The following is a 24,238-nucleotide window of genomic DNA, read 5'->3' on the forward strand; positions in this document are numbered from 1 at the left end:
TGAGTTGGCTTAGTTTGTATTTTGGACTTGACCCAATCAAAGTTCCAGTTATAATTTGTTTGAACAGCAAATGGACGTTTTGCAACCGTCAAATTGAGTTTCATAGACATTTTAGAGCTGCATATAATTTCACTAGCGCTACAGTTAAATTATATTTTCGCTAGTAGAATATATATTGGACTTCACTGAAAAATACACATTCACTGTAACATTTATTTATCGGATTTAAATAAATAATGATCAGTACGTAAATGTATATATTACTACGTATGGAAAAATTGAAACCATATAATAAATTATATTAATTATACTACCGGTGTAAATGTATTTCGATATCATTTCACTGAAATGACATATTTAAAAAACTATTTTCTTAATAGATTCGAGACTATTTTTTTTAGATTTTCTTCGAGGGATAACCCGATAATTTCTGGTTTAGAATCAAGGACGTGATTTCAGCTTTTCCAGATTTCAGGGGAGGGGGACAAAAGTTTGCCGGTCATTTATTGTTTTTTTTAATATATCGATTTCATTAAAATTCATTTAATGACATGAATTTTTCTGGCCAAATTCAAGGAGGAAAAAATGCTCCCAAATGACTACTGTAAGTGCATAAGTGAAAAAATTTAAAATGATATCTAATACAACATTTAGAAAATCTCGTAGGTAGATCAAGTCACCGACGAATATGTCCTGATTCAAATGAAGAAATAAAGAGAGATGTTGATAACTATTAAAAGAAGAGGGCTGATGCAAAAAGTAAATACAAGAAAGGCGTAATATAATAGCTTAACATAAGTACATACGTAAAATCAGAATAATAAAAAATTCAATCTTTTTTTAAATTAAAATATGATTGTTCCAAATAAATTTTAACAACTTCCAAATAAATTTTATTCTTACTAGTAAAATTATATATGCATCTACCGGTGAAAATGTATTCCGATATGATTCCACTGAAATAACATATTTTTAAAAATATTTTCAAGATAAATTCGAGAATTTTTTTTAGATTTTCTTTGAGGGATAGCCCGAGAAATTTTGGCTTAGAATCAGCTTTTTCCAATGTTTTTTTTTAAATATTTCGATTTCAATAAAATGTATTAAATAACATACATTATTTGTCCAAATTCAAGGGGGGAGAATATTTCAACCTACCCCCCCCCCTCAAACGATGTCCTTAGTAGATATTAGCTTAATATAAATACATACGCAATATCGCAATAATAAAAAAATATTATTGCGATAAAAAGCTATTTTTAATGTTTAAATGGTTCATCTTTTACAACCGAAAACTCAAAAATGGTAACGAGGACCGAAATGGGGTACAAAGTAACCCCTTTAAATTTGAATATTAATGAAGAAAAAAATATAATAACATTTTAATTTAATTCATGTAAAATCTTCATAGAAATATCAGAAAGATATTGATACATTAGGGTGCAAGCAAATGTACTACAATGATTCAAAAGCTCTAGACTAGTAAAAGTAGCCCTAGAAAGTTTCGATTATATGAGGGTAGGTTACCTTCGCAATATATACATATGGTTAAAATCGTTCTTCGTGTGTGCAAATATATTGTTATACTCGGCACTCTTCAAAATTTCGAAATTTCAGTCACGAGGCAGACGGCAGGCGTAGAGAGGCGTTCACAAAAGGAAACGCGCGTATTCCGCATTTGGCGGGTTTCGTCGAAGAGATTCTCATTTTTTTTCGGAGGACGACATGCAAGAAGTGGAGGTTTGGTCACTCTCGGAGGCCGTAGACCTCCGGAGACCAAACCGTAACATAAATTTAAAGCAAACAGGTTTGTTCACCTCGCATCAGCTGTTTTGTTGGCGGTCGAGGCGCGTGTGCATCCACCCGGTTTGCTTTGCTGTGTGAACGACGACTACGATGAACACGCTTCTCGGCGCCAACGGGATATAGGGGTCCGGTAGCTGAGAGACCCCGCGATTAGAGGTCAGGTGTCGGCGCGCTAATTGTATTCCACTCCTGAGCCCGAAGGCGCCACGTGCGAGCACGTGCTTGGAAATATCGATACCCGGAAGAACATAATCTTAAAATACCCCTACCAAAGCACTGTTCATTTCAAAACGCAACACAAGTTAATCATAAAACAAACCTCAATCATTAGTTAAATAATTGCATTTAATTAAATGTTAAAAGAAATATATATGCGTGTATGCCAATGTGTAATTTGATGATCGTACTGACTTTCACTTTCAATGAGGAGGGGTTAATCGACCTTGAGGTGATCTAACAGTCCTTTGTAAAACGCTTAGGACGTACGTGCTCGAGATCAAAGATTACTCAACTAAGTGGTCTACGACTGGTTACTAAAGTGTAGGAAACGTATCATGATCGTTTGATCGAGACGGCTTTTCCTCGTTTTTCTGCGTGTTTCGAGCAATAAACAGTTGTATTGAACTATATATTAATGGTAGAGATTCCAACATAGCAACTGCATAAATAAGCATTTGTGTAACTGTTATAAAATCAGTCATATTTCATCCGGATACTTTATGAAGCTTTGGTTAAACTTTTGGCGAAATTGCTTACAGCAGCTATGTACAGGAATTAAAGAGTCGTGATCGTCAAACTGGGCGGAATGCGCAGCAACAGGTTCAGACGGGGGTCCGGTGAGCTTGTTTTTAATTGAGCGACATTATTACCAACCGCGGTTTGGTTCTCTGCACTTATTACCCCGAAACAGGGACGTCATTTCAACTTTTTCTAGAGGAGGGGCAAAAGTTAGCCAGTCAGTGATTCCTTTTCATTAAGATTCATAGTAATTCATTAAATGACATGCATTTTTCTGGCCAAGTTTAAGGAGACCATCTTTAGAATCCACACCAAAAGATATAAAATCGTGCCGTCGCCGTTTCAGTGGAAACGTCGGTTATCTAGCGAATTACGACTTACATTAAATTAGAATCAAATGAAAATTTTTACGAATTGGAGGGCGCAAAAATTAATCCACGTGAAAAGCAATAAAATCGTACCGTCAAAGTCGCAGTGAAAACGTTCAACGTAGCGTTAAGACTTTTTATAACAATATTGCGACCCTCAATAAGTGAGAATAAAATGAAGCACATCTAAACCGAATTTTGCCCAATAGGAGGGCGCAAAAAAACAATTATCCTTTCTCAGAAGTCAAAAATCCTGGTTAAAAGCAATAAAATCCGACATGATTTTATTGCTTTTGACGTGAATTTTTTACTTCTGAGAACTGATAATTGTTTTTGCGCCCTCCTATTGACCAAAATTCGGTTTGAATACACTTTAACCAATACTCTCATATCAAAAGTCCGTAATAATATCGATATGATTAGCTTATTATATTTTTAAAACAGTGTAATATCAAAGTGCAAACAATCTTTTTTCAGCTTATTTTTCCTTAAGTAATGAGTTGGGTAAGTTTTTATTTTGTAATTGATCTAATGAAAGTTCTAATACTATAATTAGTTTCGGAACTTTTATTAGGTTAGGTTTGGGTTTGAACAGCAACGTTTCGCAACTGTCATTTTTATACTAGTTCTATCAAAAAGTATAGCCAATAGAATAAAATAATTTTTAAATCACACCTACAATACGGATTTGGAAACAAATCCAATTCAAAATATGCAGTTTTTTATTTAATTAATGAAATACAATAAAAATAAAACTTTGGCATTATGTATTGGCTTTTGACACAATAGGCCATAACATATTAGGGAAATTAAACATATTGGAACAGTAGGACAAACACTAAATTTATTAAGAAGCTATTTAAATAATAGACAAGTAGTTGTAATAAATGGTACAAGGTGGTAAAGTTCTATTTTGGGGCCTATATTATTTAATCTATACATAAATGATTTAACCCTATGTATATTTTCAGGAAGGGTTCTACTGTATATGCTTATGATACAGTGCTAATATATAACTCCAAAACATACAAAGACATGCAGAATTGATCCATATCAGTAAATGGATGAGATTAAACAAATTAACAATTATTGAAAAAAAACTATATGATATTTAATGATTATTTTGATATTACAATCACAACAAAAAGTGATAATATAAAATTCTTAGGTATACTTTTAGATAAAAATTTAAATTTTTATTAGCATATTGATTATATATATAATAAAAAAATATTATCATTGTCAATAATTTGATGCAGGTTTCAAAATATATTATCCTATAAAACTAGATTAAACATTTATTATGCACATATTCATAGCCATTTAACATACATGTCTTGGGTTTGGGGGCTTACAAGTAAATTTAAATTAAAATCACTTCAGGTTATTCAAAGTCCCATAAAAAATGTTCTTTCGAAGCTCACGCAAAAGACATACATAAATATAAAAACTATTTTTTTTCCTAGAATTATTCTACCAAAATATGATCTAATAATGGTAAGCAAAAATATGCTAGAATGAAAATCAATTATAAATACTAAACTTAAACTCAGAAAACAACTACATAATTATGAAATTAGATCTGTTGATGATTTATACATCCCTCAAGCTTTTTCTGTGAAGTTTCCCACAAATTCTTTAAAATATATTGCATTTAAAACCTTTAACGATCAAACGACTAAAATCAAATAGGAATAATAGCAAATAAATAAAATAAAATTTAAGAATCCATTAGACTTTAATCAAATAAAATTATATATCGAATAAAATTACTACATAATTGTTATTTTTTTCCTTTAACATACTTCTTACTTTTCTTTTAAAATTTAATAATAATTTTATCTAAATTTATACGTAGCTGCATAAAACTGCAGAATGAGTTATTTATTACTCATGCGAAATTACGTAAATACAAATAAAATAAAAATTGAGTTTTATCGACATTTTAAAGCAGCATATTAGCGCCTATCAGTAATTATAATTTCGCTAGTAGAAATATATATCTACGGGCGAAAATGTATAAATGAAAATATAACTAGCCAGATAGATATTATAACATTCTTACTAGTAAAAATATATATCAATCGGTGAAAATATTTTCCGATATAATTTCACTTAATAAATGACATATTTTCAGGATATATTCGAAACAGTCTTTTTGGAGTTTATTTGAGGGATCACCCGAAAATGTCTGTTTTAACACTTTTAGTGCCAAGTGAAATTAGGCGGTGTATGCTAAGAATGCCAAACTTTTTTGATTTTTTTATAAATATATTTTAAACAAATATTTCTGATTTTTTTTGTGTAAACTTATATTTATTATAGGAACAAAATAAAAATACAAAACTAGGAACGGACACCTGCGTCCTAGCGGTATTCATGTCGTTGTTCATAAGTAGACACCGGCGCCTTATGCCATTCAAACGGTTAAAAACAGGGCCATCGTTTCAACTTTTCAAGGGGGGGATCGTCAAAGTTTGCTAAACAGTGGTCATATTATATTTTTATATTTCGATTCCATTAAGATTCATAGTATTTTATATAAGGGGGGCATATGAACCCACCTGCCCCTCTCGAATGACATCCTTGGCCCGATATATCCATTATTTGCCGAAGCCAATAATTAGAAAATGAAGCTGAATGAAATTTGTCAGAATTTCATAGAAAAGTCACCAGGCATTTAAAAATAGACGTCGTTCTTTTCAGCGCTACGTATTAATAAATACTGTCGTTTTTCAGAGTCTAACGAAAAATTCTAATGGTCTCGTCGATGGATTCGCCTTTGCTTGCGATCTTGCGCCGAAAGCGAAGGCGTGGGCGCAGCATTGCAATATTTATGAACACTGTAGATAATTAAAAGAAATTCTCTCACTAAATGAGCTGTTTATTGAGTTACATCAATCGGTCAGTTTGAATGGACTTTCGCGGGGCCAGTCTATTGTCTGCGCTTTAATTAGAAATGCATTCTGGATATAATTAGAGACAAGATTCTAAACGGGACCTATTCGGTCGCGAGATCACCTCATACCGCGATACGTAGGCGTCCCACAAAACGGTGACGCAAAAGAATAGCAATGCAACGAAAAAGACACGTCTCTTCCTACACGTCGACCGAGGATCGGAAAGACCAAACAGAAATTTTCGTCAAGTGTCCACCGAACGTCGTCCCACGGCCGGCCGACCCCGGGGGCGTATAATTCATGCGACGGTCCCGCACTATTTTCAATTTCGTCAACGCCCCAAACTGATAAATAATAAACAAACACTGCATTAACAATATTGTACAAGCTTATTCAAATGCTTACTTCATCATTCACGAATAAGGATTTTAATATAAAAATCTATAAAAATAGCTAAATTATGGAAAGTAAAAGTTTTCCGACAACTCCATTATATTAATTTTCGATTATTATCGATTATACATTACATTATAAAGCAATACATTGTTGATGTAAACTTAAGAATTAATCAAGAAATAGCGACAACCTTGGAAATTAAGATGCAAAAGATTACTCAAACAATATATATAATATAAATCAAGTGACTTCATAATCACATGAATATATAACATTAGAGATACAATGCGGTCCGGTGACGCGTTGTAATTTATTACATGCTAAAAATAAGTAGTGCATCCGACTAGATTAGCAGCAACACAACCGTGAGTTGTATTGATTCGATAAAAATACTTTTACTCGCATTTACGGCAACAATCGCCGTTTTACACACACACACAGCGTCTATAGTGCTTTGCTGAAGCAATAACGGTCACGGAACGCCAAAATGGATCGATAGAGAGGGAGAAGAAAAGCCGAGAAAAAACTGCGGCGAGCATTCCGCGATTGCTTCGCAAGCTTTCATCAGAATCGGCAGCGGCGGCGATGTGCAATTTGACGACGATGGAGGAAGTCAACCGGCCGCCATGAATATTGATTACAAACAGGTATTTCAGACGTCCCGGGACACCTGAGACACACCGCCGGCGACATGACAGAATTTCATGCGACCACATCTCGCCGAGTCCCCCGGGGACGCGACGATGACTCAGCCCGGACAGAATAAAACGCGTAACGAGCGGCGAGGCGTCTCTCCAATAAAAACGTCAGAAAACATTTGTCACTTAGTTATATGCGTTGTGTACACACATGTGCTAACGAAGAAAATAGTTCCGGATTATTTCGGTCCCGATGAGCGAAAATATATTTAATACATAGATATTGCAAATTGAACGTAGCCAATATTAATCGCACAACTTTAAATGGTCGCTACTAGAGACTCCAATTAAAATAATCAAACAAAAAAAAAATCTTAATTTAATTTCTGAAATTCCAGAAATTACTCATATTTCCGAGTTAATATTGTGCAGCTGTGTACTTACTCAGGGACGTATTAACTTTTGTATCTCTTTTAAATCAATACTATTAAATTTTAAATCTGTCGAAAATAATTCACTATGGTAACATTTTTTTAAGCATACCAAGTTGTAGTGTTTTTGATACTAGTAACAATTAAATAAAACCTCGAACTGATTTAAAGTTTAAAACGTTTTATTCTCAATTATTTTTAAAATTGATACTTTTTTTGTTGTATGAGCTCGTATGTAAGTTTGATTTATTACAAATTATTTACCCATGCAAAATTATTAAAAAAATTAAACGTCATATATGGGTGCGTCTTAGAATCACTCTATTGTTACTGACCTTAAATGAATGATAGTTTTTAGATGGATCGGCATCAAAATATAATAAAATATTTCACAATTGAAAATTTAATTTCTATTTGAATTTTTATAATACATACATATATTCCATAAGTATTAGTGTTTTTAAAAGCAATAAATTCTTTAAAAATTATAAAATATGTAAAAAAAAATTCAGCTAAAAAACTGTTGCAGGGATCTACATAGATGATAGTCGTATGGAGCAATGACTGAAAAACACGGCGGGTGAGAAAGAAGTTTAAAATAAAATACAAAATATTGGATACATGAGAGCGAGCGCTGTCTTGGTGTAAAATCACCTTTCTGTAATTTATAATGGAAGGTATTTTTAAGGACTCAGTTGCTTTCAAAAAAAAAATTGAGCACACTATACGTCTGTCGTAATTAATTGCCTATAATCAAACAACTCGTAATGAATTATTCTCTTTATATCACACTAAATGCATAGCATTATCTTATTGTGCCTTTTAAGTCGCGTGTAAAATAAAATTGACACAAAAATATTTTTTCTGTTCTAAAATCATAAATTATTGGCATTTACCTCAGACACTCATATTCTGCAAATTAACACCTTTTCTAATTTTTTAAACGTCTGTGAACTAATATTGGCGACACGTTGAACTTTTGTGCTAGCTTCTATATCATTAATCTCGGATTAATGACAGCTCTAATATCCTCACTAACAACCCTTCAGGACTACCCGCCCTTACGTATATATTTAATATGAAAATTCCCAGAACTATTTTTTTAGAATCACGTCTGACACTTTTTAAATTTAATTGCATTACAGGTATTTTAACAACTATTGTTAAAAACATCGAAACAAAAAATATTCCGTTACTAAATAGTATCATTGATTCGACCTATGGTAACACACATCGAAATAATAGTGAAATTATCATTAATTTATAAAAAGTTATTCTTTTTTGTAAACGTTAGAAGAAAAAAGGCAGACTTATGGGACAAACTGATACATATCAATTAACTTAAATAGCAAAATTTATGAGAGCAACTATAAAAAATACCATATATATTTTTTATAAAAATGTTAAGCATTTAGCCTCGTGTCAGAAAAGTGTATAATATATATAATATTTCAAAAACTGCTTCTTTAATTATTTAGACCAGTATTTTTAATTATATTTCTCAAATTTCACCTTTATTCTCGAGACTGAATTGAAAGGGCAGCAAAAAATTTACCTATTTTCTTAATAGAAGTAGCAATATATTTGTCATAAATTTCTACATTACCTAAAAAAAACTTTGATAGTTTATAATTTAGCCGCCCTATTATTTTATTCAAATTAAATTAGAATGAAAATAAATCTAAAAAAAAGTTTTTTTTATATGCAAATAAATTCAATTATACAATATTCCCGTTAGAATCTAACCGGTAACTATTTTTTTAAATGAAATATTATGAAATGTTTTTTTGCGACTTTTTATTATATTTTCATATACATAATAAAATATTTAATAAATAAATCATCAAAAAAAATTCATCATGATTCTACACATGCACTTGGTTAGACTTGAGACATCGAATTATTTATTCAGTTTAGATAGATGTCAATAGAAATACTATTTTATTTCAGATGGTTTTATAGCGCAACTTCTACAAAAATTAGACTTTTACCAAGTGACAAAAAACCATACTCATTCCATTTTTTTAATATTTTTTTCAAAACTAAAAGAGCAACAAGTATTTTATTCCATAAGTAAAGCAATAAAAATATGAAATAATATTACGCTGCCAGATGAATATATAAATATTTAAAAGGCGAAATAAATTGCAAACTCAACATACTCCAATCACTCGATAACTTAACACAAAATGTGCATTTATTGAGTTAGACATTAATATACTCAACACATATATTATATGTGAAACGCAGAAAACCCCGACGTTGCTCGACCGCTTTGTAATTAAAAACTGCGATGTAAACATACTACAATATTTTAATTAATGTAATATTGTTTTTATTGTACATATAATAAACAACAAAAACTATAATCTACCTGAAAAAGAAAGGTGATTCCAAATTTACCCGCAACTTTAAATTTATTTATGGGCATTGCAAAAACGAGCCTTACCGGAAATTGTAATATTTTAAAGTTAAAAGGCACGTTAGCACTGCCGGTCAATATTGTTGCGCCTCAATTACATTTATTAGCAAATTTATGCTACGAAGTAGCTAATAAAACTAAGTGCCAGCTTTCCAGATAGTCATTTCAGAAATTGTACCGTTTATTCGTTATCCATCACGGTGTAAAAACTAATTGTTAATTTTGTTTTCGTTACTATAACAACGTATACAAAGTAGTATTTCGTACACATGCGAAATAACTAGCATCTACTGTTTTAGGGGATAGAAAATAAGCTACCCATTAATTTAAATAAAACTATAACCTTATGCATAATTTCAATTTAAACGACGTGGAAGTATTGTAGTTAGCGAACATATGTGCAATTTCCTTGTGACTTTTAAATATATGTCATTAAAATATAACGGTTTATATGGACACGATACAAATTCGTTAGCTAGCGCCTACACCGACATATTGTTTTGAAATGGCGGCTAGTAAAATAATATAAAAAATAAATTTTATAAATCATATCAGTTTCATAGATAAATATGAATTGTACTTAATTTTATAATATATTACAATAAAAGCGCCTTTATAATCTAATCGTTTTAAACAAAGACTGGCCTCACACATATTTTAACATTTAACCAACATGTGCTACGGTATTATAGATTTAACGTTACACGCGAACGCGGGGCGTGCTACGGCAATATCACACCATATCTAACGTAACACGACATTATTCGGCACACACAGCGTAATAATTGCCGCGAATAAAACAAACACCCGCGCGATGGGAAGAGTTTATCTTGTGGCGAGCGACGCCCGGATCGGAGGGAGGCGCGGCGCGGCGCCCGCCCGCCCCGGCGAGCGACGCACCGCGAGGACGCCACGCGAGCGGCCATTTTTTCGATTATGATAATTAGCGTGTCAATGGTCGGAGAGTCGCGTGAAAACAGCGCACTTCGCGCTAGTGGAAAAACCGCGCCTCGGGCCGCGCCCTTTCGGGGGGCGCCGCAAAAATAGCCGCTCGAATTGCACCGTCGTCGGATAAGATCTGAGTTTTTAATTGTTAACTAGTACGGCGGAGCAAATTGCAAGCACAAAGGGCACGCGAGCGATTAGCGCGCGCTCTTTTTTCGGATTTCGGAGGTTCTATTGTGTGTATTTAAAAATAAAAGAGCACACACATACACGCGCGTTCACTATCGACTGGATGAAATCTTTGCATTTTTGCACGAAAGGGTGAAGTTAATCATAATAACCGCACAAAGTTCAACGGCCACTTTGCGCCGTTTTTGTTTTACATAAATAGACTATGTAGTTATTGTTTGATAAACGTGTGCGCGTACAATTTTTTTTTTGTAATTATACTACGTAATAATAAGTATCGAACAGCAACAATTGCTTTTTTTCAGGTTTGATCTTAGAAATAGCAAAAACTAAAATGAAGATGATAACATTAAATTAAATAAAATCGCTGTCAACCGATTTGTAACATGACTACGACTTACTAACGAACACACCACCAGCGAAAGCACTTCACACAACCGAGAGCGTATCGACAGGCACCTGAAAATAAAAAAATAAAATGCGCATAAAACATTATGACTTCAATTGTTGGCGCGATCGCAATAAATTTCTAAAGGTGAATAAGTATTGTTTGTCGTGCGTGATTTATAGTTGAAAATCGATCGCAATATCGAATTTCGCCGCTCGCGAGAAATTGCTTTCGAAGACTTTTTTTAACATTCTTGCGAGCGACGTCGATATAGTGCTAGAAAAAAGAACGTGCAAAGTGCAAACTCCGACAATTGTCGCCGCATTACAAATGAGTCCCGCCCGTTGGACTGTCGAGCGTGTCACTGTTATCGTATATTTGCACGAATGTGTATGTACAAAATGGGTTTGACAAAAGCCCAATTATGTCGAAGGCACCCGAAAGCTCGTCACCCCGAAAACGAAGAGGAAAATTCGCAGACGTAACGGTGCCCCACAATTTAACAGCGCGTGTGTACTTATTGTAAGTACTTATGGGGAGGCACTATTTTTAAGTACACGTAAAACTAATTACATACAAATAAAACGTTTCTAGAATTTTATACGAATCTGCATTTCAACATCTTCGAGGCAGTTTCAAATTTAAATTTTTAAATCATAGTTAAATCAACGTTAAATTAAACTATTCATTTATTGTACAGATTAAATTCCTAAAGAGATTTTCACTCCTCAATTAGGCAAAACGATTACACACTTTTCCGACGACTGTTCAACGAGGCGCGTAATCATTCTCGAGATGGATATCAATATCACACAAAAGTTGGCACGAACGCCAACGCATTCTCTTTCAACAACCCGTACATAATAGGAAAACAAAATAAAACTATAGTTCTGTACGTTTGCAATCCTCATTGACTATCGAAAGCTCTGTTATTAAAATAACATAAACGCGCCACTTGACGATTATGGAAATAATAAAAGTGTAACTTAACGTTGTTAGTGATAATTACAAGCGTTACGCGTTATAAAACACAAAGATAATACACAACATAGCATTAATTTTATCCTTATCCTCGCACCTCCTCCCTACTGCGCTTAGGCTCTTCGACATAAGCTACTGGTTAAGTAATAAGCGATTCCGGTCGCCTTCCAAGAATAGAAATAACCTGTTTGCTTGTCGTGATTAAATAAAAATAAATACCAATCGCGTTCCGCCACTGATTTGCACAAATTGGAAACGTTTCGTGCGATTGCAGTGCGTCCGGAAGTGATTTCCTTGCGAATGAAACCCCTTATCGGAAACTAGTAACACGAGCCCTCCCGGTAAAAGCGCTCATCTTTGAATGACAAAATTGATGTCATGGTCACGCAAGTAAAAGCGAGTGTAATAATAATATGGGCGCACACTAATAAGTTACATTGAAATGTGACCGGACAAAAAGTATAGTTTGAAACGTCTGGACGAGATCCAATTAACGTCTCGCACTACACGCGTTGCACACAAAGCGCCATTATGATATTTCAAAACGAGCCGTCGAACTAACCGACACAATGTCAATGTTAAGATTAAATAACTGGGCGAAACGGCAAATTGGAAATCGATCGTAGATAAGCGGTAAAAATTCTAAAATAAAATTTACTCCCTTTTAGATTATAATCCACGTGGTTTTGCAGTAATGTAATGCCTGCCATAAAGTATATTTTATTATCGCTCTGATTATAATGTACGCGTGTATAGCCGCTTGGAGTTGTGCGGTAGTAATAATATAACAAAACCATGCTATAGCGAACTATAAAATTTGTTAATAGCCCCTAATGAAATTTGATGAACGCCATCTAAAAATAAATATAATTGTGTGATTGAAAATATTAGTCTTATTAAATTCGATAAGATATCATCTAAATAGAAATAATTTTTCAAAATGTGTGTTCGGAGAGAGATCACTCGTAGAATATAGAGAAGGCGTTTGACACATTTTACATACATGCATGCATCGTAAAAAAAAGTATACATATGGAACTCAAAGTTCAAAAATAAATATTCCATAATTGTTAATCTTAGAGAAACTATTAGACGGTATCACGTAGTTCGAAATAAATATTAATAAAAACACAATCGATTACGTCATAGAAAAAAATCTGTTCAGAAGCAATGAACGCTCGTTTACGTCAATTACAGCGCATGCGGGATTCGAACTCGACTCGCACCGAATACACTCGTCCCACCTAATTGGATTACGTCGAATCGTTGCACAAATTAATAAAATAATAACAAAAAAATCGTCGCGAAATTTCACTGCGGCGCGCGTGCTATGTGGCGATGAGATACCGTACATTTTCAAGCTGTGCATTCTCACCAAACACTTGTATGGTTGTTAAGAAGATTATAGGCGAAAATCAGAGGGTTCGAAACGAAACACATACACAAATCATATATTTTCATAATAAGCAGCTGTGAAAAAAGTGAAACGATCGATCGCGTTCGGAAAAATATGGTTTCGCGCGGTCAATGCATAATATTCTTTCCGAGCGTTGTTTTCGGTCATCGGTGTGACAGAAGTCGGAAATAGCCCGGGAAGAGCTGGTCTCCCAGCGAGGAATGCCAAACAAAACCGACCCGCCCAGCCATTGTCAACATTTTTCCGACAGCTTCCGAATATATTTTTAACGCGACTCCGAATATACATAAAGGACATCGCGGCCGGCCGCGCACGTTACATTACACGATCCCGGCAATTGGCCGCTATCCATTAAGATGCAAGGCATGCGGGTGACAGATTAACGTGGAAAAAACGAGACTCCCACCTGGAGATGACGAGACAGAGAGAAAGAGAAGTGTCATTGAACCTAATCGGTTTTTGAAATGTTGTGGAAAAAAGCATGGAAACTTCTGCAAGGATCACAGCGACGCCCAACACGTGTACGTGTCACGGCGTTGTCATTTTGACAGACGGAAGATCGAGCTACGTTTGTAAGTTGTTTTAATATTTCGATTTCATTAATATTCATAGTATTTTTCATTAAATGACATTATTAAATGAAATATTTTTTAATAAATTTGAAAAAAACATATAAGAAAAATAAGATGCACAGTAAAAGATAAATAAAAATAAAAATAAAAATTAAATAATGATACGATACATTCATTATTTATTGACTTAATTTTATTTAATTAAAATCGCATAAATTCATTTCAACATCTTTACAACTATTCCAAGTAAATTTTGGTAAATCATTAAATGTTTTAAATGCAATATATTTAAAAATAATTTGAGGCAAACTTCACAGAAAATGCTTGAGGGATGTGTAAATCATCAGCAGATCTAATTTGATAATTATGTATGTAGTTGTTTTCTGAACTTAAATTTAGTATGTATAATTGACTTTCTCTCTAGCATTTTTGGTTACCATTATTAGTAAATATTTTGGTAGAACTTTAGAATTAGACAAAATTTTAGTTTTTATATACGTATGTATGTCTTTCCTGTAAGCATCGAAAGGCAAATTTAACATTTTTTATAGCACTATTTTAAATAAACTTAAGTGATTTTAATTTGAATTTAATTGTAAACCCCCAAACGCAATATAAATATGAATATGTCCATAGTAAAAGTTTAATCTAGTTTTATACGACAATATATTTTGAAATCTATATAAAAAATGAAAAAATATTATGTATATAATCAATATAAAAATGTAAAATACATCTGTTTGCGGACGACACTTGAAAATAATGTTAAAGAAATTGTAAATAATTTAAATAAGGAATTAAGTACTTAAACTAAACGTATAAAATTAGTTGTATAATAGATAACTCTATTACATAAATAGTTGATATAAAATATTTAGTAGTAATTGTAAATCAAAAATTAAATTTTAAGGAACATACGTACATATTAAAAAAAATAGTAGAAAATAGGTATATTATCCAGGATGAGTATAAACACATTGCCCCCATTTAAATTATTGTGCAATAATATAAGATATGCATAATAATAACAAAATGAGAGTTGTTTAAAATAAAAATTTACTAGTTGTAGAAGTATTATTGATAGATTGGAATGGTAGAATATTCAAAAACTATTGAAGATTAATGTTTTACTACTTAAATATAAGTTAGAAAATAATATGTTACAAGAGTGTAATAAGAAATAAAGATGTACATAGATTTAATACTAGAAATAGAGATAATTTAAGGACGGTAGCAAATGTACGTTTCGCAACCGTCAAATTGAGTTTCATAGACATTTTATAGAAGCATATTAGCGCCTGTCAGTTAAATTATATTTTCGCTTGTATAAATATATATCTGCTGGTGAAAATGTATTTCGACATCACTAGTGAAAATATAACTTCACTGAAAAATACACATTCACTGTAACATTTATATATCGCATGTAAATAAATAACGATAAGTACGTAAATATATATATTTATTACTAGGTATGGAAAAGTTGAAATCATATAATTTTACTAGCACCTGCTAGATAAATTATATTTTAGTGGTAAAAACCGGTGAAAATGTATTCCGATATGATTTCACTGAAATAACATATTTTTTAAATTATTTTCTGAATAGGTTTTCATTGAGGGAAAAGCTTTTTTCTACGGGAAGGGGGGGGCAAAACTTAGCCAGTTATTGTTCATGTTTTTAATATTTAAATTTCATTAAAATTTATAGTATTTCATTGAATGACATACATTTTCTAGCCAAATTCAAATGCCCCCAAATGACGTCCCTGTAGTGCATAGATAAAAACATTTAAAATTAAGCCTAGTATACAATACTTTAGAAAATCTCGTGGATGAATATAGTCACCAATGAGTATGTCCTAATTCAAATGAAGAAATAAATAGAGTTATTGATAACTATTAAAAATAGAAAGCTAGTATATTTTGCGCATTTCATGAAAAAATGAAAGGATGATATTCTATGTATTATCCGTAAAGGAAAAATACAAGGAAGGTGTAGTGCGGGAAGAAAACACTTAATTTGTTTGAGAAACTTGCGGGACTGTTTCGAATGCTTCTCGACGTTATTATTTCGATAGCTGCATCAAAAATATTTTTTTGTTTTGATTTCCAACCTCCGAAGAGCAAAGTAACAATGTAAAAAAATAAAATTATTTTCTAAGACGAAATATAAATAAGGTAATATTAAAAATCAACCAAGAATACATATTAAAATAGAATGACATGTATGTATGTAAAAACGAGAAACGTGTTTTAAATGCATAGTGTTCAAAAGATATTTTTTTGTTTTTTACAATATGTTTCTAAAAATTGATAGCTAATCAACTTCAATATCATTTTTACATGGAACGTCGCAAACATACGAATGTACAAATTTTTGCATACGATACACAAGCACTAAAAATCACAAATCTATAATCACATATTACAAGGCATGCGAGTATGACGTTATCTAATCAGAAGTACACAATGACCGCATTGAAAACGCGAATTTGCTACTTGAAATTTCGTATATATTTTTTTATAATATGTATCTGTATATGTATTTGAACAACGTTGATAATGAAATATTTCAATCGAGATATGTATGCTATAAATACGCGCCATGCGGCCAGTATATTTAAAAGAAAATATTCTTCGTTCTATGATTAATGAATCGTGTTTGCTGCATTAATTGAAATCGAACTATGGACAAGATCGGAACATTTCAGCTTTACAAAGCGAGGGTGACGAAGAGCCGAGCTGCACCCTGCGGTGACTATTGATTTTTCCTGCAGGGTAATGCGGCTACTGTGCGTGTTCGTAGAGTACGGTCCTTTGTATGCACGAGTATCGATTGCGAAAATGCATTTTCAACATAATGAAGAGAACTAGCATATTTTTGCAAATACTGTATAGCACTGATAAAGCGCAAAGCAATAATTATTCGGCAAATTAAACATTATACTACTTACATACGCGTTCGGTTCTGAAGAACTGCATCCACTTGGATCGAATACTAATGAAGAACTAATTAAATGCATAATCGCGCCCATTATTAATGTGTATCCCCACTCCCACTCCCAGTGTAATCTGAATTGTGAATATGACTTTCCCCCACTACCGACATTTCTCTGATATGCATAAGAGATTGAGACAATGGGTAAAGACTCATATGATTAAATTACTCATATTATTAAATTCTGCCTATCGGTACAAATAAAAAATAAAAAAAGATCGAGGGCCGCGTAGCGAAATCGCTATTTTTAAAATACTATTTTTTCAATAATCAAGAGTTTATTTATTATGCGGAAAATTTATGATATTATTTTATTTAAGGAAAATCATGAAAATAAAATGAATCATAAATTTAAATAAACTGCTCGAATTAAGAAAGACTGAGAAACGCTGATGGGTACGAATACCAAGCCGCAGCCGTGACATTGACATAATTCGTTTTACTCGTTGACCTCTTATTGCAGCAGGCCCCACCGGGCGAGTTATGAAAGTTAATCAAAATCGGGACGATTTTATTCATTCGAACGAATCTAATACGCGTTGCATCCGTGAAAAGAACCTGTTTGCAGCGAACGGTTCTTAGCGAGTTGAATATTATAGAATAGTATAAAAAATTGTCGCGGGTGTGTGTGAACACCGTAATCCACACACGCAGTGTCAGATACAATCAAACACAGGGTTACCATAATCAAAGGTTTGTATATAAATTATCTCTTCTTGAGTAATGGGAGTTTTGACAACTGCTTTTGATTTGCTTATTTGTTGTAAGTCTTCAGTTGCAACATTATAGCCCAACGCGTTACAATGGGGTAAACACAATCAGCAACACCGGATTGAAATTAAAATCAGAAATTAAATGATCTAGCTCGATTTTATTTTAATTATTTATCACGATATTTAATCATGAGTTTAGGAAAATCTATAAAAACCATATATCTGATAATCGATCGGAATTATAATCATATTCATAAATGTGGACAGCCCTTCTATTCTTGAGAATTTCCAGCTATGGGTTCCGGAAAATGCTTTGGAACCGGTACGTGAAAATATTAGTGATGTTTTAACATCGATAACTTTATATCAATTTTTATATACATATATTGATAATATTATTCCGTTATAAATCTCAAGTGCTTTCTTATAAAAACAAGGTCAAGTTATATTGCTGTTTTATTGCCTGTCCACATCCTCTGTAGAAATTACAGAAGTTAAACACATTTTGTAAAATAATTACCAACTCCGATGTAAAAATAAACAACATTAATATAGCAAAGGTTTATATTTTATAATAAAAATAGATAAAAAACAATAAAAATTACAAAATTAAACACTATTTACTATTTAAACAATCTGGCAAAATGTTAAATAATAAATAGTGTTTAATTTTATTTTTGATAAAAATGTATCTGTTTTTGTAAATTTTTTAAACCAAGAAATAATAAACGTGTTTTTATTTTTTTAATAAGACTACTTTAAATTAGCGGGATTCTACAATTTTTTAATCCCGAATCCCGGAATCGAAAAAATCCTCAACAGCACCTACTATTTTTCATTCAAGTTTCGGCTGGGACAGCTTAATATACTAGCAATTTACGTTGATTTGTTCAGTTGTCAGCTATAAGGAGCTGGTCCGATGCATTTCTTATATTTTTCAATTTATTATTTTATGTTTCATATAAATATTTTACCCTGTATGATCACGATGGTCGTAATTCAAATAAGTAATAACGATAGAAATTAAAAAACACTAAAAACCCAGGTCTTTCAGGTATTAGTCACCGACTAATACCACTGGTTTATAAATAAAAAACTTAAAATATCTCGCTGCGCGGGCAAATAATAGCTTTTGATAAAAAATTATAGCTATATGAGCTATAAATGCAACACAACCCAATATGTATATTTCGTAACCCAAGACCCCAGTGCCAATTATTTTTGAAATTAAAAATAAAATATTTGTAAAGTGTTACCGACTTGTCAAAGAATCTTGTAACCCAAAAGGAGCCTCCGGGTGCCGTTTCCGGTGCATATTGATACTGTTAAAAGTTGTCACAACAAAACTGTATTCAATATTGTTTTTGCTTTATTAGCAAACTAACATTTTTACTCATTATAAACCAGTAATATAACAATATTAATAAAATAAAAAATGGTTTTGAGAAAATGTCAAATCGCTCACTGCACAACCAAATATTTCATGTTAATCCACAACAATAAATAATAATAAAAATACCGCTTTTTTCAAATAAAAATCTTATAAATTTTTCGCGTTTTTTGTTTGAGATGGGATTTCAAACCTTTAACGCGAAATAATACTAATGACACTAGCGATTGTTTTTATAATAATTTGGCATAACCTAAGAGCTTTTTTAACAAAATATGTCTATGGTCATCTTAATCACACCAGTAGTCACCACGGTCGATCGCGAACTACTGTATTTGAGATTTTTTGCGCCACTTATGAAATTGAATCTTAATTTGAAAGATATATATATATATAATTTTTAAATATCAATAGAGGTGTTCATTTATATTTATATAAGAAAAAACGACAGCCACCCTCCTCAAAAAAAATATTTTTAATATCAAAGTAATAAGTTTTAGAACTATATATTATAAAGCGAGTAAGGAATCTTTACATTATTAATTTTTAATCAATTTATTCCTCGGTAAAATTATTGCTAACTTTAAAAAGGGGCTCAACCTCAAAAGTATCCGAAACAATCAACATATGTTGAAATTAGAAACGCCAATTATTTCCGAGACATGGACTGACAAAATAAAACACAGAATCGAACATGTGTGTCTTAATAGTTCATAGTTTTTTGTGTATTCTCTAGATTTATAAGAAGATAAACGTTACGGAATGATTCATAGAAACGACACAATCAAGTTGTTCTGCCACTTGTTTCTTTTACACAAAGGGTTCAAAGAGCCCTGCAAAATTGACAATGGAGTTTTGGCGGATCACGAGGCCGGCTCCTATCTAGGTACACGAATTTTACAAAATTACATCAAATCTGAGACAGCAAAACCGATACCAGAATTCGCACAATTTTTATTACATCGTGCTTTTTAGGATAATGGAATATCGCTTTATAAATTGTAATTTCATATTTTGTGATAACAATGATATGTCTGTTTTCATTAATTTTTACTTTGATCGCAGGACCCTACGCGAGTGAATCGGTTGCGTATGTTCAAAGCCAGCCCTGTACATAGGAAAATGAGCAAAAATAAAGTTCAGCCAAGAAACACCTTATGGTTTTGATTTTCCGTTATATCCTGTTATCGGGTAGCAAATTAAAAAAAAAACAGAAAGTCTTCCATGAACAACTCTCTGCAACGAATCTATTTAAGAAAATGTCATTTATAATTGTATATAAATAACGAAAGTACCGATTTTTGTTGTTACGTTTTACAATTGGCTATTAACTAATCTAATAGTGGGTAAAATATATAAAGAATTATCAGCAATGGAAATTAAAAATATCATAAATCTTTTTCTAAAAAAGAGAAAATTTAAGAAAAAATTGCACTGCTCGGCCGCGAATTTAATTTAGGGTGAGATATAAAAGGGAATTATTTTAAGAGATATGTGCATTTAAATAAATACTTTGTTTAATAATTTTCTGATTATTCAGTTATTCATAAGGTGTTCGTCGTTCTGTTAACCAATCGCTCGCACCTAATCTGTCCAACAGTAATGCGCAAACAATTCGTTTTATGAAACAATTTTTATATATTGCTCATTTAAATTGTCCTACTTGATTTAAACTTTTTATAAAAAATACCACTTACAATTTCATTAAATGTAAATTTACAGTTACCTATATTATTAAAAATAAGTATTTTAAAAAATGAATGAACAAGAAATTCACTAATTTAATTAAAATCAAATTATCTATTTTACAAATAACTAATTTACACGTAATGGAAATTTTATAGTAGCAAAAAATCGGCCAATTTCAATTAGACTCTTTCTAGAAAAATAAAGATATGGATTTTGTTCGACACTGTACACGTACGGTTTTGAACGATAATCATTGATTGATATATGTATGCAACTGCTAACTTAAAATATACTACCCATTCTTAAACGAGATTTTCCAGCAAAACTAGAAACATATTAGTCTCGACCAATACATGCATCGTGCACGTGTTCGTACGTCTACGATCAATCGAGTAATAACGACTTTCGTAATGGATTTTGGTGGAATCCGGTTTTCTCCCATTAATAATGAGGCAATCGCCGAAGACGACAAAGTTTAGATGCGAAAAAAGCCACAAAATAGTTAAGAGAAAAGCTTTCTACGGCGCCGCATACGCCGTTACGCAACCAAGGCTTACTGCTATCCCTGGGGTCAAAATCTGGCCTTTAGATAGATACGTCGTCGATAACGTCGACGTTAGAACGAACGCCTATTTATAAAACGGCGATTAGCATTATCTCCGAAGAACGCGACTCGTGCGAGTGCAGCGATATTATTTTCGCTAAATATCGCTACCCTCTCTGCGTACGACGATAAAGCGGTATTTTCGAACACAATTCCCCTTTTCAAAGGGGATTGTGTTCGAACAACCTTAGAGGTTGGCCATCCTGCTTCGATTCAACGAGGCAATGTTGACGTCGTGTATAAATAGATATTTTCAATGTCCAACTGCAAGTGCAACATTGTCAATTGACAAGTACCTACTATACATACTAAACTGTAATATTTTAATTGAAAACATTTTTTTTTAATTTATTTGGTGTGTTTGTGTGGTGTGCTAATAATTGTGACAATATAAAAGCATAACGTTGGCCACCCTGCAAAATGGCGGCCCAATTGAATTCAAATTTAAATCACCATTTTGTTTCAGCCGTGAATTTTATGAAAATATTTATTACATACTTGATGCACAACAGCGAGAAAAGCCGGCGGATGAAAAGTGAATTTTTCCGGCGTCCGAAGTCGTCGTCTGGCACTGGGGATATTAGGGGGGCGGAGCGCCACGAGCACCGGCGCGGGCGACGGTCGAGGCGCGACTGGCCGTTCGGCCAGCCCCCGCGAGCGGCCGACAATAAATTACCACCCGATTAACCGCCATAACCAATACGCGCGGCAAGCGCTCGCAATTAACGGATTCGAACGCCGCCGATCGATCCGACGCGACAACGACGAACACGAGCGACGAGCGACGAGCGACGGACGACGAGATTCGAATCGGGCCAGTTTCGAACTATCGCGACGCAGTGTTGCCAACGCGATGGCGAGATTTTAGAGTTCGATTGCCATTTTTAAATAAAAAATAATTTTTCTTCACTTTTTTTCAATTAAAACGAGAGGTGCCGAATTACAAATCCAAACCGGTGGTTATGAAGATTTGTTTGATTTGGCCCAAACATCTGCAAAAATGGCCAACAACGTTTTGATACATAAATACATACGTTGTAAAATTAAAAGCTTGCTTTTTTATTGCCGTGCGCGTGTTTATTCTCGAAACATCAGTAAAATATCGCAATTAACCGTCTATCAGAGTCGTCGTTAGAGATGTGCCGGCGAAAAAATTCCCGGTTTATTCCCCGGAAAAAAATAAACCACGATGGGAAAATTGGAAAATTTTTAAGATTAATAAAATATAAAGAACAGATTTACACATTTTTATATACAAACATAACAACTGGATTTTTATATGCAAACATTACAATTTGGGCAGAGGGGCATTTGCCCCCTCTTGAATTTGGCCCAAAAAAACGGCATTTAATTAAATACTACGAATCTAAATGAAATATGAATATTTAAAAAAAAGCTGAAATGGCGACCCTAATTCTAAACCAGAAATTATCGGGTTATCCCTCAAAGGAAATTTGAAAAAACAGTCTAAAATAAACAACTATTCGTAATTTATCTATTTGTATTTGTAATTTTTTCGTAATTTAAATACATTTTAATAAGACGTCGTGTCAGCTTTTCCAAATCATCAGAATTAAAATCAGCTGTGATTTAATTAATTCATAAAAATTAATGGAACATTTTAAATACACAATTTTATCGAATTAAGTGTATATCTGAACAATAAATAGATAATAATGTTTGGAACGTATTGAATATACATACAAAAAATCGGATCCGTATTGGCGTTTGTTTTGTGCAGATTTGAAGATAAATTTAGTAAATAGAAGTAAATTAACACATAAAAATTCATGAATCTTAGAGCGGCACTAGTCACTCGAGTATATTGAGAGAAAAAGCCACTACCTGTGTTGCTCAAGTATACAAATAGTTTCATTCTAATATTTTGTCAAATTTCATTCGAGATAGTAGAAACGAATATTTTACGAATATTCATTTAGTTGAAAAATCGGATAAATAATTCGAATAATCGAATATTCGATTATTAACCCTATCTTGAATCTCTTTCGAAAATATTTTTTAAAATATGTTTATTCAGTGAAGTCATATAGAAACACATTTTCACCGGTGGACGCATATTTTTACCAGTGAAATTATTATTTATCCGTCAGGTGCTAACCTAATGAAAGTTCTAAAACAATTTATTGGAACTTTCATTAGATCATAGTTTGGTAATTTTTGCAGCTAGCTGATTAAGGTGATCCCCCAGTCTTTTGATATATTTAACGTGATATCTACGAATTTCACTCTTTATTCTAGCTTATACCGAAGTCTCGTCGTATAATATTCGTATAATATTATTAGGCACATATCATGGTGCGTCATAATCATTCTTAGATATTTGGCCATAATTTTTTTATAATATTAATACTTGCCATGCTGGCGGTTCCTCACAACTGTATACCATACGGTCAGATCGGCTTCAGTATTACGCTGTATATTAATAATTTGTTTTTCTTCGAGAGTCGTGTTCTGCGATATATAAGCCAGTGTATCTTTCTTATCCTTATACTAAGTTGTTTCCTTTTACTGAATGTGTTTTTGCCAGGTTAATCTTCGGTCCATGTGCATGCCAAAATATTTCACATGTTCTGCCTGTGGCAATCTGTTCTTATTGAAGTACACCGGTCGGCAGGTTTTTCTTCTCATGG

At 32.7% G+C, this 24,238-nt stretch overlaps 2 long non-coding RNA genes across 2 annotated transcripts; one reads left to right on the forward strand and one right to left on the reverse strand.

The window, feature by feature from the left end:
• Positions 1–5,206: 5,206 nt before the first annotated feature.
• On the reverse strand, positions 5,207–22,221 carry LOC148226692 (uncharacterized). The gene is made up of 2 exons (XR_015812187.1): positions 22,086–22,221; positions 5,207–11,292 (listed from the first exon to the last, which is right to left on the reverse strand). It is a non-coding gene; the product is annotated as an uncharacterized LOC148226692 (long non-coding RNA).
• On the forward strand, positions 11,262–22,636 carry LOC148226693 (uncharacterized). The gene is made up of 2 exons (XR_015812188.1): positions 11,262–21,902; positions 22,054–22,636. It is a non-coding gene; the product is annotated as an uncharacterized LOC148226693 (long non-coding RNA).
• Positions 22,637–24,238: the final 1,602 nt, after the last annotated feature.

Source organism: Plectrocnemia conspersa, unplaced genomic scaffold, assembly GCF_051122295.1.
Source record: "Plectrocnemia conspersa isolate PC_06_02 unplaced genomic scaffold, ASM5112229v1 ptg000014l, whole genome shotgun sequence".
Taxonomy (NCBI): Eukaryota; Metazoa; Arthropoda; class Insecta; order Trichoptera; family Polycentropodidae; genus Plectrocnemia; species Plectrocnemia conspersa.